This window comes from Glycine max, chromosome 4 (genome assembly GCF_000004515.6).
Source record: "Glycine max cultivar Williams 82 chromosome 4, Glycine_max_v4.0, whole genome shotgun sequence".
NCBI lineage: Eukaryota > Viridiplantae > Streptophyta > Magnoliopsida > Fabales > Fabaceae > Glycine > Glycine max.
The window spans coordinates 28140184-28154896 of NC_016091.4; positions in this window are offsets into that span (position 1 = coordinate 28140184).

A 14713-nucleotide genomic window follows, 5' to 3' on the forward strand; every position below is an offset into this window, starting at 1 on the left:
TAACTTAAGAGGGATAGGCTTAGAATGCAGAAGAAGCAGTAATCAATTTAATCATGTTCTTTAAACATGCAAGACACAAAAATAAATAAGATAAGGGAAGAGAGAATGCAAACACAGTTTTATACTGATTCAACAAATTTTGTGCCTATGTCCAGTACTCAAGCAACCCATTTGAGATTTCCACTATCTTTGTAAAATCCTTTACAACTTCTGAACCACACAGGGACAACCCATCCCTTGTATTCAGGAATCCTTACAACTCAAGAGACCCTCGATCCCTTAATCAATTTCATTGAGTAAGAAGAATGGAAGAAGAATTCTCTCTTCAAGAGAAGAATATTACAATGAAGATCCATGGATGAACTCTTAATGGATTTGCAAGTGTTTGCCCAAGAGTTCTTGAGAGAGCATTTGGCAATAAAGTTCTCTTGGAATCTCTCTCATTTTCTTTTGAGAGGATAAGACACTTTGGACCAACAAAAACTCTCTTATAAAATTCGTGCCAAAGTCACCTATTTATAGGCCTTTGATGGCGATTCACAAATCCAATGAAAAGATGTGATTGTTGGAATATTTTTTGAAAACTCTCCACTGGTAAGCGATTACAATATTTGTGTAATCGATTACACAGTTATAATTAGAAGGGTCATGACTTTTGAATTTGAATTTCTGGAGTTTCATTGCTGGTAATCGATTACATGTTGAAAATTCAAATTCAAAACCCTTTTCAATAGCTATTTCTCAACCCTGTCTTCTGGTAATCGATTACACTGCCTGGTAATCGATTACCAGAGCCTTGAATGTCTTGAAAGCACTTTGTTTTAAGGCAAGGCTTGATTTTGAGTTAATCTTGAAGCAAGGCTTTGTTTGTTGAAGCAATCTTGTATTAATCTTGAAGCCATGCTTATCTTTTGAAGCAACTTTATTTGATTCTTCTTTTGACATCATCAAAATCATGTATACATACATTCACATATTATCTCTTTTTAAATACAGCATTTGGCTAGCACAGTGCCCCATGCATGCACTTAAGAAGGTGGCACGGACCTTCCAACTTCTCGTGACAAAAGAGAGGACTAAAGTACAATGCAAGCGCGCTGACGGGACATAGATGCGCAAAAGCACAACACGGGGATGTACACGGTAGGGCAATACCCACAAATAAACATACAACAAACGTGTACATGACATTTATATGCATGGCAGTATGTAAAAATCACGCAGCGTGTTCGCTTTGTGCCCCTATTTTAGGGACCTAAACAGGAGGAACTAAAAGGCTTTTAGTGATAATTCCCAAGGTGGTCATATCTCTCTTGATGGTTTCTAGAGGTATCATCCCCTTCGACAAACATATTACGACAGTAGGGACTACCAGCAACAATATGTTATCAAAGAGAAAAACTCTAGATGAGGGTTCACTGTTATCAAGCAAGTCGGAGACCCAGCATGACCATAGATTCACCTCCACTCCTTATGTTCCCATGGCCTGAGTATAGGGCCCCTTTTCAACTCACCGTGTGTGCAAAAAGGGTGTTGGTGTTGTGTGCATCAAATGAATACATATCTATCTCATGCATACATTAAAACAACCTTACAGCATCAAAGAAGCTTGTACAAGCACATAAAGGAAAAGGGAAACTGATGAAAGGGAAAACACAACCTTTGCACAAAAGATTAATAGGCCTAACTATCTAAAAACAGTCCCCAGTGGAGTTGCCAATTGTCACAACCTACCCTTTGGCGGGTGATGTAAGCTCCATTGGAGCTTGTAGGCCTAGGATCTTCTTCATTAATGGATTCCTTCGCTTCTTGGAAGATGAATGGCAGCGAAATGGAGAAGGAATAGAGAGAGGAGATGCCACTTCAAGGAAAAGATGAGTCTAGAAGAACCTCACCACCATAGGAGGCAATGGATAAGAGCTTGGAGGAAGAAGGAGATGAATGAAGGGAGAGGAAGAGAAGAGCACAAAATTTTGTGCTCTAAAAGAGCTCTGAAATCTGAAATTTAATTTTCAAATGATCAAAGTTCAAAAAAATGCACACACATGGCCTCTATTTATAACCTAAGTGTCACACAAAATTGGAGGGAAATTTGAATTTCTATTCAAATTTCACTTGAATTTGTGGAGCCAAATTTTGGAGCCAAAATTTCACTAATTACGATTAGTGAATTTTAGCTATGGTTCAGCCCACTAATCCATGATCAAGTCCAAGATTCTCCACTAAATGTGCTTAGGTGTCATGAGGCATGTAAAGCATGAAGGACATGCACAAAGTGTGACTATATGATGTGGCAATGGGGTGTAGCAAGCAAATGCTCACCTCCCCCTCTAAAATTTAATTGGATTGGGCTTCTTCCAATTCAATTAAATTTATTTTCAACCACACACATCAAATATTCACTGAATACATGTGAAATTACCAAACTACCCCTAATACAAAAACTAGTCTAGATGCCCTGAAATACAAGGGCTGAAAAATCTTACATTTCTAGGGTACCTTACCTATATTATGGAGCCCTAAATACAAGGCCAAAAAATAATGAAACCTCAATCTAATATGTACAAAGATAAGCGGGCTCATACTTAGCCCATGGGCCCGAAATCTACCCTAAGGCTCATGAAAACCCTAGGGCCTTCTCTTGCATCTCCAGTCCAATCTTCTTGGAGTCTTCTATCCAATGCCCTTGCGGGGTAGGATTGCATCATTCCCTCCCCCTTGAAAAGGATTTGACCTCAAATCCCGAGGTTCTTGAAACTCTGGGCTTTTTTCCTCAACACCTGTAAAAAGAACAAAAACATATGTGTTAGTGGTGTTTGGTATATTGAAGTAAGGTAAGGTCTGAAAACCCATTTCCTGGGCATCTTCCCATGAAGGAACATGATTCCTCACCAACTCAATGAATGGTGCTACAAGTATAGAAAAATAAGGGACAAACCTTTTGTAAAAGTTTGTTAAGTCATGGAAGCCCCAAATTTTTCTTATACTTGGTGGAGTGGGCCACTCAAGAATGACCTTTATTCTCTTAGGATTCACAGGAAACCCTTGATCACTATTTAAAAAATTAAGAAAAGTAATACAATAAAACATACACTTTTCTGTATTTTTCATGTGGATTATTCCTACCAAAAAGTATGACAAACCTAAGGTGTCCCATATGAGTACCTAAGTTTGTATTGAAACTAAAAATAAGAACAAACCTACCTAATGAGTCCCTATGTACACAAATCTTGAAGATGTTGGGTGCTGGAGTGATTTTACAAAAGAGGATTGCACCACTCAAAACATTCATCATACCACTTATTTTAGGGATTTGGTGCCTAATAATACCTATTTTGGGCACCAACAAAGCACAAGGGTTTAAGCTCTTACGAACCAAACCCTCATCCAACAACTCCTTTACTTGAGGAATAAACTCAAGCCCAAGAGGTGTGGCAATGCTAACAAGTGTCTTTTTACAAAGGAGAAAATGTGGAGGTTGTCTAAGAGGGAAAATTTCTTTAATATTTGTTTTTATTTCAAAATTCCTTTTCTTCTTACTCTTGGAGGAGACACTTGCCTCCTTACACTCCTCCTTAACCATTAAAGATTGTCCTTTTTCTTGGGGGTAGATTTCTTCACTAGATTCTTCCCCTTTTGCTTCTTCACTTTCACTAGAGGAAGGTGAAGTAGTAGCCTCATCTTGGATACTATAAATGTCTTGGCTCCTCATAATCATGGTTTTCTTGGTGGGGCATTGAGAAGTAATGTGTCCTCTTCCAAGACATTTAAAACACTTTATAGAGCTAGTCTTTTCTTGCACACTAGCCTTAAGGGGTTGCTTTTCTATTGTCTTCCCCTTATCATCTTTGGGCTTAGAAGGTGCTGCCCCTGATATGCCTAGACCTTGGTCTTTCTTTGGATAAGAATGAGAGCCATAAGATTTTAAAGTAGACTTCCTTTTAAGTTGTTGCTCAATCCTTATTTCCCAATCTAAGTTAGCCTCTACATTGTCCTTCCCATCGAAGTATGGGAGGTTAATGTTAGCCTCTTGAGGCCTTCTATCCTTTTCTCTTCTTAGGGAATGATGTTTAGTATGTGAACTATGGTGCCCTCTATAATAGTCGCTAAGTTCTTCACTTAAACTCTTGCAAGATTCATGACTACTATAGGAGGCATATTTTTCTCTTTTCATTTCTTTCATTATTTTTCTTCTTTCTTCCTCTCTTATTTTCTCTCTTTCATCTTGACTTATTTCTTCCACTCTTTTTTTCCTTTTTCCTTTCTCTCTTGTTTTTCTTTCCACATCTTAAGGGATCTAAACTCATCTAATATCTTATACAAGGGGTCCTTAGGTGTAGAACCCTCACCATTAACAGTAGATGAAGAATGAAGACTCATGTTGGTTCCTAAGTTATGGTTCTTTCTTGTTGGGGGTTTAAAAACAAAAGGTAAAAGAAACTGTGGTTGAAGCTAGCCAAAATAAACACTAAAAGAGGTGTGAAAGATAAGGTAAAAACTAATTGGTAAAAGGCAAGCTATCTAGGCGGTTTAACAATGGATGGTAAAGGAAATAAGCTATGAAAGTAAGCAAGAAATGTAAACTAGGCGAATCCTAAGAGTGTTTGGATTACCTCATTTAAGGTTCCCAACAAAACACTCACTATCCTAAGGGAAAATTGCCTAAAATTATTACACACAAATGGAAGTAGGGTGACCTATTGGAGGCTCCCAACTTACTTCCAATGAAAGGCCTTTTTTTTACAAAATTTGAAAGCAAAACAAATTGCCAATTACAAAATTACAAAAAAATGGCCCTCAATTGTGGTGGCTATTCTCTCTTTGGTGTTTCACTCAATTTGGAGTGTTTCTCAGTCCAATAGCTCTTAAGGTGGTTGGCCCTTTGCTTCTTGACTCAAATTCTTCAAGGGATGGCACCAATCCTCCTTTCCAATTCCCTATATGGCAACTCACAAGCAAGGAAACAAAGAGACAAGCAATAACTAAAGACAAAAAAAAATGAAATGAGAGCTAAAACAATAGAGTTTTAACAAGAAAAATTTTCAAGGATTATTCAACAATTAAAGCAATGAAAAGCACACAAAAGCAAGCTAGGACTCAAAGAGAAACTAGAATGGCTCTAGAGTAGAGTAGAAAAACTATAAAAAAAAAGACTCAAGAAACCTCTAGTTTTGGCACTTTTTTCACAATAATTTTCAATTGAAATTTCAGAACTAGGATTGATATAAAATAGGCACCAATTGTAGAACAAATTTTGAGCCAAAACAACAAGCACACTTCCCTTTCACTTTTTTTTTCCTGGACACTGATTTTTCAGCCAACTTGTGTGATTTTTCTTATTTTTTCCTTTAACCCAAATCTCTTGGTTCTTTTTTCATAATTTTGTTCCAGATGTATAGAAAATTCAGTAACAATTTCAGCTCAAAACATGTAGTGACCAATTCCCAGTAATTTATACAAGTTCATATGTACAAGCTGCCAGCACCAGCGATTTCAACCTAGAAATCAAGCATAGTGTTTATGTTGCTTAAGGCTTGGATAGTTACAATTTGTGTTTGCTTATGCTCAATTATCTTGAATAACACAATTCAAGGGAGCTTAAGCCTTATTTTGATTCACAAATCCAGCCACAACTCAGCACCACAACTTAACTTCATCATAGGCATCATGTAGGAAACTTAGAAGACAAAAAAAAAAGAGTTCAACAACAAGACTACTTCTAATGTATCTAGAATTCAATAAACATAATAAAAATTCAACACAAACTTAGAACATAATGTGACAATTACTATGACTAAACATGACTCTAAGACAACACGGATTAAGTGATTTACACTTAGATTTTTGTGTTTTTTTTCTAATCAATATTTTAGAAGAAAATTTAGATCAACACAAGAATATTATGAATGAAAAATGATAGAACCTAAAATCAACACAAAAAACATGATTCGACAGTAGATCTACAAAATTTGAACCATAGAAATACAAGAACAAGTGTAGATCTAAGATTTAATCGGTTTTTTTTTAATCTACTCTAAACAGCACCAAATCACAAGACAATGGAGGATATACATGGAGAATAAGATGAAGAACGAGGAATTAAAGAGAATTCACCAAACAAAAAGATAGAGGAAGCAAGAGAACATCACCTAGATGAAGATGCTCTTGATACCACATGATGTAAGCTCCATTGGAGCTTGTAGGCCTAGGATCTTCTTCATCAATGGATTCCTTTTCTTCTTAGAAGATTAATGGCAGTGGAATGGAGAAAGAAGAGAGAGGAGACTCCACTTCAAGGAGAAGATGAGTCTAGAAGAAGCTCACCACCATAGGAGGCCATGGATAAGAGCTTGGAGGAAGAAGGAGATGAATGAAGGGAGAGGAAGAGAAGAGCACAAAATTTTGTGCTCTAAAAGAGCTCTGAAATCTGAAATTTAATTTTTAAATGATCAAAGTTCAAAAAAAATGCACACACATGGCCTCTATTTATAGCCAAAGTGTCACACAAAATTGGAGGGAAATTTGAATTTCAATTCAAATTTCACTTGAATTTGAAATTGAATTTGTGGAGCCAAAATTTCACTAATTATGATTAGTGAATTTTAGCTATGGTTCAACCCACTAATCCAAGATCAAGTCCAAGATTCTCCACTAAGTGTGCTTAGGTGTCATGAGGCATGTAAAGCATGAAGGACATGCACAAAGTGTGACTATATGATGTGGCAATGGGGTGTAGCAAGCAAATGCTCACCTCCCCCTCTAAAATTTAATTGGATTGGGTTTTTTCCAATTCAATTAAATTTATTTCCAACCACACACATCAAATATTCACTTAATGCATGTGAAATTACAAAACTACCCCTAATACAAAAACTAGTCTAGGTGCCCTAAATTACAAGGGCTGAAAAATCCTACATTTCTAAGGTACCTTACCTATATTATGGAGCCCTAAATACAAGGCCAAAAAATAATGAAACCCAAATCTAATATGTACAAAGATAAGCGAGCTCATACTTAGCCCATGGGCCCAAAATCTACCCTAAGACTCATGAGAACCCTAGGGCCTTCTCTTGCATCTCCAGTCCAATCTTCTTGGAATCTTCTATCCAATGCCCTTGCGGGATAGGATTGCATCAGCGGGAGGGCGACACGAGACTCACGGGTGCGTCTTCCATGAAAGGCAAAAACACGTGTGATCGCCACCAACGTTTATTTGAGGAAAACGTCGGAAAAATCGGAAAGGTGTAGTCTACGAACTTTAATTGCGAAAGGTTTGGGAGTTGTTTTTATGCACGGGGAAGGTATTAGCACCCCACGCGTCCGTCATAAGGGACGACAGCCTTTAACCAAGTGTGCAATATCGTGTCTTCGATTTGTTTTATTTTCCCTTTTTTATGTTTTTATGTCTTGTATGCCTTTTAAGGCGTTGGACCATTAACGATCTCTTGGTTTTTGAAAGTAGAGAAACGTTAAGGCTTGGACCATTAACGATCTCTTGGGGTGGTCAACAAAAGTGGGGTTTTTACTCCTACGTATCCTAAATTGCGATGAGGAAATCAGATCTACGTAGTTCTTGCAAACGCGGTAAAGTTATGGGTTGATTTTATGCTTTTGAACGATCCATGTTAATCGATAAAAGCAAAGAGGACCATTTAAGGCGTTGGACCTTCAAACGGTTTTAAGTGACTTTTGTAGACAAAGCTTGATTTGTGAGTAATTTTAGCCTTAGTTTCACTTTGGTTATTAGTCAATTCATTCAAGGAAACTTTCAAAGAAAAACGTCCGATTGATTTTTTTGATTATTTTATTCAAAGATATTTGGATTATTTTATTATTATTTTTTCAATATATTTTGATTATTTTATTATTCAAGATATTTTGATTATTTTATTATTATTTTGCCTTTTTTTATATAACCGAGGTTACAACATGAACGATCAATTGGATTTTATTTTAATAGTAATTAAACGAGATTACAACACAAATGATCGGTTGAAATTCATTTTATCATTTATTAGGCAAGATAACGACTTAAATAAATGGTAAAAAGCTCGTTAAAAGTGGAAGAAAAGAAAATCGAAAGTGAACGAGATGAAGATGAAAGGAAACAAAATAAGAAATGAATTGAAAGTCTCGGATTCGAATACTTACCGGTTGAAGACCGAAGAACGAATGAGGAACAGATGAAGAACGGCAGAAAATATTCACGGAAATGTCTCGAAAGCGTTACGGCAGCATCTCGGCTTGGATTTTCTTCACAGAAACACGTTTTTTCACCCAAAATAGCTTAAATGCATAGCCTAGGGATCATGAACATTTTTGAAACAGCCCCCCCCCCTCCCTCCCATATTTATAGGGGAAAAGGGAGGTGCTTGCTGCCCAGAGGCTTCTTGAGAAATATTTCTGAGCTCACCTCAATTACTAAGTTCACCCCCCCTTTTCATACTTTATGAAAAAGTTATGAAAGCCTTACAGGAGCATTTCAGACCTAATTTTCCTCTTTTTTCTCTTCTCTTTCACCAATATTAAGTGAAACATGCTAACCCAAGGTTTTCATAAATTTTACGGAAGCATTACAGAAGCCTCGAATGCCTTTTTTAATAAAATGGAGGTGATTGCCACCCAGAGGCTTCTTGAGGAAGATTCCTGAATGCACCCGGTAATTGATAAGTTCACCCCCCTTCTATAATGTTCTAGATGAAGTTTCCTGAGCGCACCCCCTGTGTTTGATAAGTTCACCCCCACTTTTGTGTTTTTGGTTGTTTTCTTTCCGAAACGTCCTGGAACTTTACGAATTCCACTGCGATGAGTGTTAAGCCTTCCGAAGTGATCAACAACGGTCCCCGGATGAAATTATAGTGTAACAGTTTATTTACACACACCCCACTTTGCTAATTATACTCTTGTTTTTGTGTTTTTGGCCGGTTTCTCCCCAAAACATCTCGGAACTTTACGGATTCCACCGCGATGGGTGTTAAACATTTTGAGGTGGTCAAACGAAGGTCGCATGCCAATAAACAATGGTCCCCGGACAAAATTAGGGTGTGGCACTTACCTATTAATATTAGTATTGTGAAAATGAGAAAATTGGAGAGAAGCGAATAATCTCATAGGACTTTACTGATTTGTTGATGTGATAGTGGTATTGTAGGAAGCATGAAGACATTAAGTACTTTGTGTGGTTCTTTGAACAATGATTGTGCACTTGAAGTGAAATTATGTGTGAGGCAAGTGATGATTGAAATCATTACTTTGTACAATTGATGAATATTATGACAACTTATGGAACCTATCTCATTACGACATGAGTGGGATACAGAGCATGTGTGGACACCGACTAGGCACAAAGATAACATGACTTTTTATGCATAGAGTTGTGGTCTAAATGGCCTGTGTTCCATGGGGATGTGCCCTGCGAGGGAGATGTGATGATGGTCTTTGTGATGTTAATTTGGATGGGGAAGCCATCAATGGGAGCTTTGACCTCAAGGGGCCTAGAGTTTGTGCCTTGGTAACCATGTCACTTCCCTAATCTCTAAACTCTACAAGAAATGATTGTGAAGAGGAGGTATCCCTAAATGCAATCCCAGTTAGGAGAAACGACAAGAGAGTGCCTAAGCCTGTAAGTGAGTGGGTGACTATAGTTGGTACCTAGGGTATGAAGTTGAGGACCAAGATGAACCTTGGGGATAAAAAATGGTGTCAAGTTGTGATACATCAATGAGGTTGGGGGACACATGTAGCCGACTTGGCAATCCCAACAATCATCGAGAGCATAACCAAGTTATGGACTTTGGTCCTTTTCTTGTAGCACAATGAGGGAGTAGAGGACACACCCATAAACCTTATTTTTTAGAGGACGATGGCGAAGGATGGAGACCAATGTTCAAGATGTCATTTTGCCAATTGGATGGCCAGTGGAACCACGACCCATAGTTTGAGGACCATTTTGTTGGTGATGTTACATTTGGTATCTCACTGGTGGCTGGGGCACAACACATTCCACCACTTTTTTATTTATCGTTGGAACTTACTCAGTATTCAATGTCTGGTTATATGTATGTTCCTTCGACTCCACTTTCTTCACCATCTCGCTCTTCGTCATCAACATCTTCTATGGTAGAGGAGATCTTCACTTAGCTGATCATGAGGGAGTGCATATCATCTCTCGATAGTGAGATTCCCTTGTCCACCTATTAGCCATATGATCCACTTATGCGGAATGGATTCCTTTTTCTCGGGCGTCCATTGATCGTTGATGATGTTAGTGATGAGGAGGAGGATCCTTTTGAGGATGTGAGGGAAACATTAGATTGAGGAAGATCCATATAAGGATTCTTCTTAGATCTTGCGACATTTTTTAGTTGGTGATGGATAGTGAGTAAGATTAATTATTTCATCTTTATGACTAGATTTTTACTTTTTGTATGTACATGAGTGGGTAGATCTAGCACACGTTTTTGGATGTAATACCTTTTATCATCTTGTTCAATACATTTTATTGTGGTTTGAAATTACTTGAATTTTCCTCGGTAAATGATTTACTTTATAACTTTATGTAAATAATACATAAAGAGAACTATAGATGATTTTATTGTCATCTTAAAAAATGAGTACCCATCTAAAGTCAAGTCTACTAAGTTGTTGTCTTGAATATTCCTCGGTGAATCACCCATCTAAAGTCAAGTCCACTAAGTTGTTGTCTTGAATTCCTTCGCTGAAATCACTTGTCAGCCACGCAAGGTGTTCCTAGACCTCCATTTATCCTCTACAGGTAACAAGTTGTCATAATCTCTCATAATATACCAAGGTAAGGAATTACCCCTAACCAAATTTCTCAATAGATCCCATGAAATTGTTATAATCTCTCATAACCCCTTCTCCACCCCCTGTCCGGGAAGCCATAAAACCAGTAAATCTTCCTCTAGGATTACCATTCTAGGCAACCTCCACATTTATAAAGTTTTCCTTTGCTTTATTCACGCTGATCTTTGCTCTTTTCCTTTACTTTTATTGGTGTTAAGTCATATTGTTATGCTAAGGCTGGTCTAATTAGAAAAGAAAAATAGATGTATGACAAATAACACCCACACATTAATATTCACTCTGAATATAAATCCACAAGTTCACACTCCACTTATCCAATTATCCTCACACATTAAAATTATAAGTTTTAAATATATATTTAATATTTTTATTATCATTAAAATAATTTCATGTGAAGTAATTTTATATAATATTATTTTATAAATATTTTTTTCATTGGACAAGATAATTAATGGTCGGGCCCATTCTTTTATGATCATTCGATAAAAAGATTCATTCTCTTCATAAAAAAAGAATAGGTAGAAACAATAAAAAGTGATTTTTCGATTCATGCCTGTGGTCAAGTAACTCATTCAAGAAATATTTTTATCAAATTTAAAAAAACAAAAATTATTAAAATATTTTACCAAACGACTTTCAACTTAAAAAATAACTTTTTTTCTAAAAAAATAAAAATTGACAACCAACTTTTACTTGAAGTATGTTTATCAAGAGAGTCTAGTTTAGTTGATTGAATATTATGCGTGAATGTCATGAATCTTATAATACAATCTTGGGTGAATAGTTACTTTTTTCTCTGAACGTGTAATTTGCTGACAAATGCATTCATGAAAGATGAAACACTACTGCAAAAAGTACTTTTTACATCAGTTAAATTATACATTTTACATCGGTTATTAACCATAGTTGTAGGAGATGTCGTAGAAAGTCTGCACTTTCTACGACGATTCCACAAAAAATGTCTTAGAAAATGATATTATTCTAAGACGGTTCTATAGAGAACCGCCTTAGAAAGTGCACCATTCTAAGCCGGTTCTTAGTTAAAAACTGTTTTAGAAGGGTACACTTTCTATGGAGGTTCTCTATAGAACCATCTTAGAATGATTTTTTTATACAAAAAAATAAAAATATTTTATGGATTCTAAGATGGTTTTTGACGGTTTTCTCAAAAACTGTCTTAGAATATAGATATTCTAAGACAGTTTTTCAGAGAACCATCTTAGAATGTGCTTTTTGAAAAAAAAAATTAAAAATTTGCAAGCAAAAATATAAATTGTACCTTAGAGACCCTTTTATATGCATATTAAAGCTTCATCGGCAAGTAAAAATTCTTATAGAACTTTCCTAATCCATAGTGTTCTAAAAAGAATTTAATTTTATGACCAATACTTTAACATTACCTAAAAATAACAAGCCAATATTTTCAAAAACTAATTCCTATAGAAATTGCAATAAAATCATATACAAAAATCAAGACTTGAGGGTAAAAGCACTACATTACCAACCAGTGTAAGGAAAGAACATACATTATAGCATTGGATTACTTCATCCACTCTGCCAACATCTTTTAGAGCATACCTTATAAGTAAATCAAATAAAATATTATATAATTGCGCATAAAATTGCATGTTCAGGTTTTTTAAACCAATTATGACACAAGAAGAAACCAACCAAGTTATTGTAAGCTTCCAAAAATATGGGGTCAAATGCAACCATGTCCAGTTGACCTTGCTCATAATATATATTGGCAAAATTACCTGTGCACCATTTTAAGTGATTAGTATAAATTGGGTTCACTATATCAGTATAATGGCGAGTGATTTTGAGAAGAAGAAAAAGAGTGAGTTTCGTATGCATTTATTAGTGACTAAAAATTATATTATCAATTAATTAGATCTTATTATTTATATGATTTTAAAGTAATTAATTTTTATTAATAAAATTAATAGGACGTAGCATTAATATTTTTGTAATCTTTGTGTACTTATAGTTGTATGAACAAAGTTGATTTTTTATGCTTAAAATTGTATTTGATAACATGTTATAATGGATTATGAGGTGTTGTAATATGTTAAATTGTTGTTGGTTATGTTTTAAGAACTGTGAAACAAGATAGTTGGTTATCATTAAGGTATTCAATTACAAGCTTCGTAGAATGCTTTTTAGAAAAAATAACTTGCTCTAAAATAATCTACTATTGGTAGATTTAATCTATTATAAGTTCATAGCCTATTTTTTTCTATTCTAATTCATATTTTAATATATATTGTGATAAATATAAATTTATAAAAAAAATTCTTGGATGCCTTAATTGCTTTAATTTATGGCATACAAATAAAGAAATTTCTTCAATTACTTAAATATAATTATAAATTTTGGTTTTTCGATGAAATGTGAATATTCTCACAAACTTTGGCCCAAATCACTTATCGGGCTATTTTATGATCCATGTCATACTTAAAGTTTTTTTTACCTCTTAATATATTACATAGGATTAAATTAAAATTCTTTTATGGCCCTAATATATGAGAGTACTGATACTTAATCCTAATAGACAAATACAACTACCGAGGTAAATGAAAGAGAGAGAAATGAGGGGCAAATTAAGAATTACACCCCAAAAGAAATTTGCAATATGAAGAAACAAAACTAAAGAAGAAGCAAACAATACTTAAATGAATGCTAGACATGCAGGTTTCCTGGTCCAAACATCAAGTAAACAAGAGAGAAATAGAACCTGAAGCGGACCTGGCAAATGTTGCATATGAACTTTCTTCAAAAGGTAAAAAGACAAGTCTCACCACTAAGCTTCCTGAAAGGTGGTGATTTTTTTCAAAAAAAAAAGAAAGACAAACACATTCAGGTAAGGAACATTCATCATTTTTCTCAAAAAAATAAGAAACACTATTAAATCTTAATGTAATTAAATTTAGAACATAAAAATCAAGCTTTCTGAAACAAATTACCCAAACCAAATACCAACCTAACATTCATCATTTTGTATTCACTTATTCCTGTACAAACTTCAAAAAAACAAAAAACAAAGTGAAACTAAAAAATAAAAAATAGAAAACATTTCTTCTAAGCAGTAACCAAAAATTCCCTTGGAAATTCTAGACACGAAGAAAACATCTATATCCAAATTGATTTACATTTTTAGTGCAGTAGTTGTTTTCTTTATTTTCTACAACATTTACTTTTTGTGATTGGATTACATGTCTGATTCATCTGAACAACCTTCAATTCATCAAGATTCAAGAAAGTAACAAATGAATTATTTAAATGAGCAAAAAAGAATATAACCTTTGGTTTGGTTTTTAAGAATATAACCTTTAAAATAATCAATCCCTAGACAGCTTTATTATATTATTATAATTACAATATAATATAACATAACATATTCTTTTGATTTGAATATTTTTAATAAATCCACTTATTTTTAATATGAAATAAAAGTTATACCATGAAGAAATAAAAGTTACTATATATGTATTTTCAAGACAAAATTAAAGAAGCTTGATCTTTCAAGCATATCACACAAGTAATGAAGTTATTAGTACTCTAGAATCACAACTAAAAATGCAAATACTAAGCAAAGTATATCATAAGGATAGACAAACCTTATCAATTTGATCCTCAACAATGACATCATCAAATCCCGCATCCTCGGCATCGGTAGATGATTTAGAATACAAGGAGATTGTCAAGTAGAAAAAAATGATACTTTCTCCCTAGATCTCTCTGATCCCACTCTTGGCTCTCTCTTCTCTCCCTACTCTTTCCCCAGTTCATTCCTTACTAATTTTCATTTTATTTTATGCTTTATAATAACTTAAATTTTTTTAAAAAGGTCAAAACACACACATAGGCTAATATCCATGGCAAC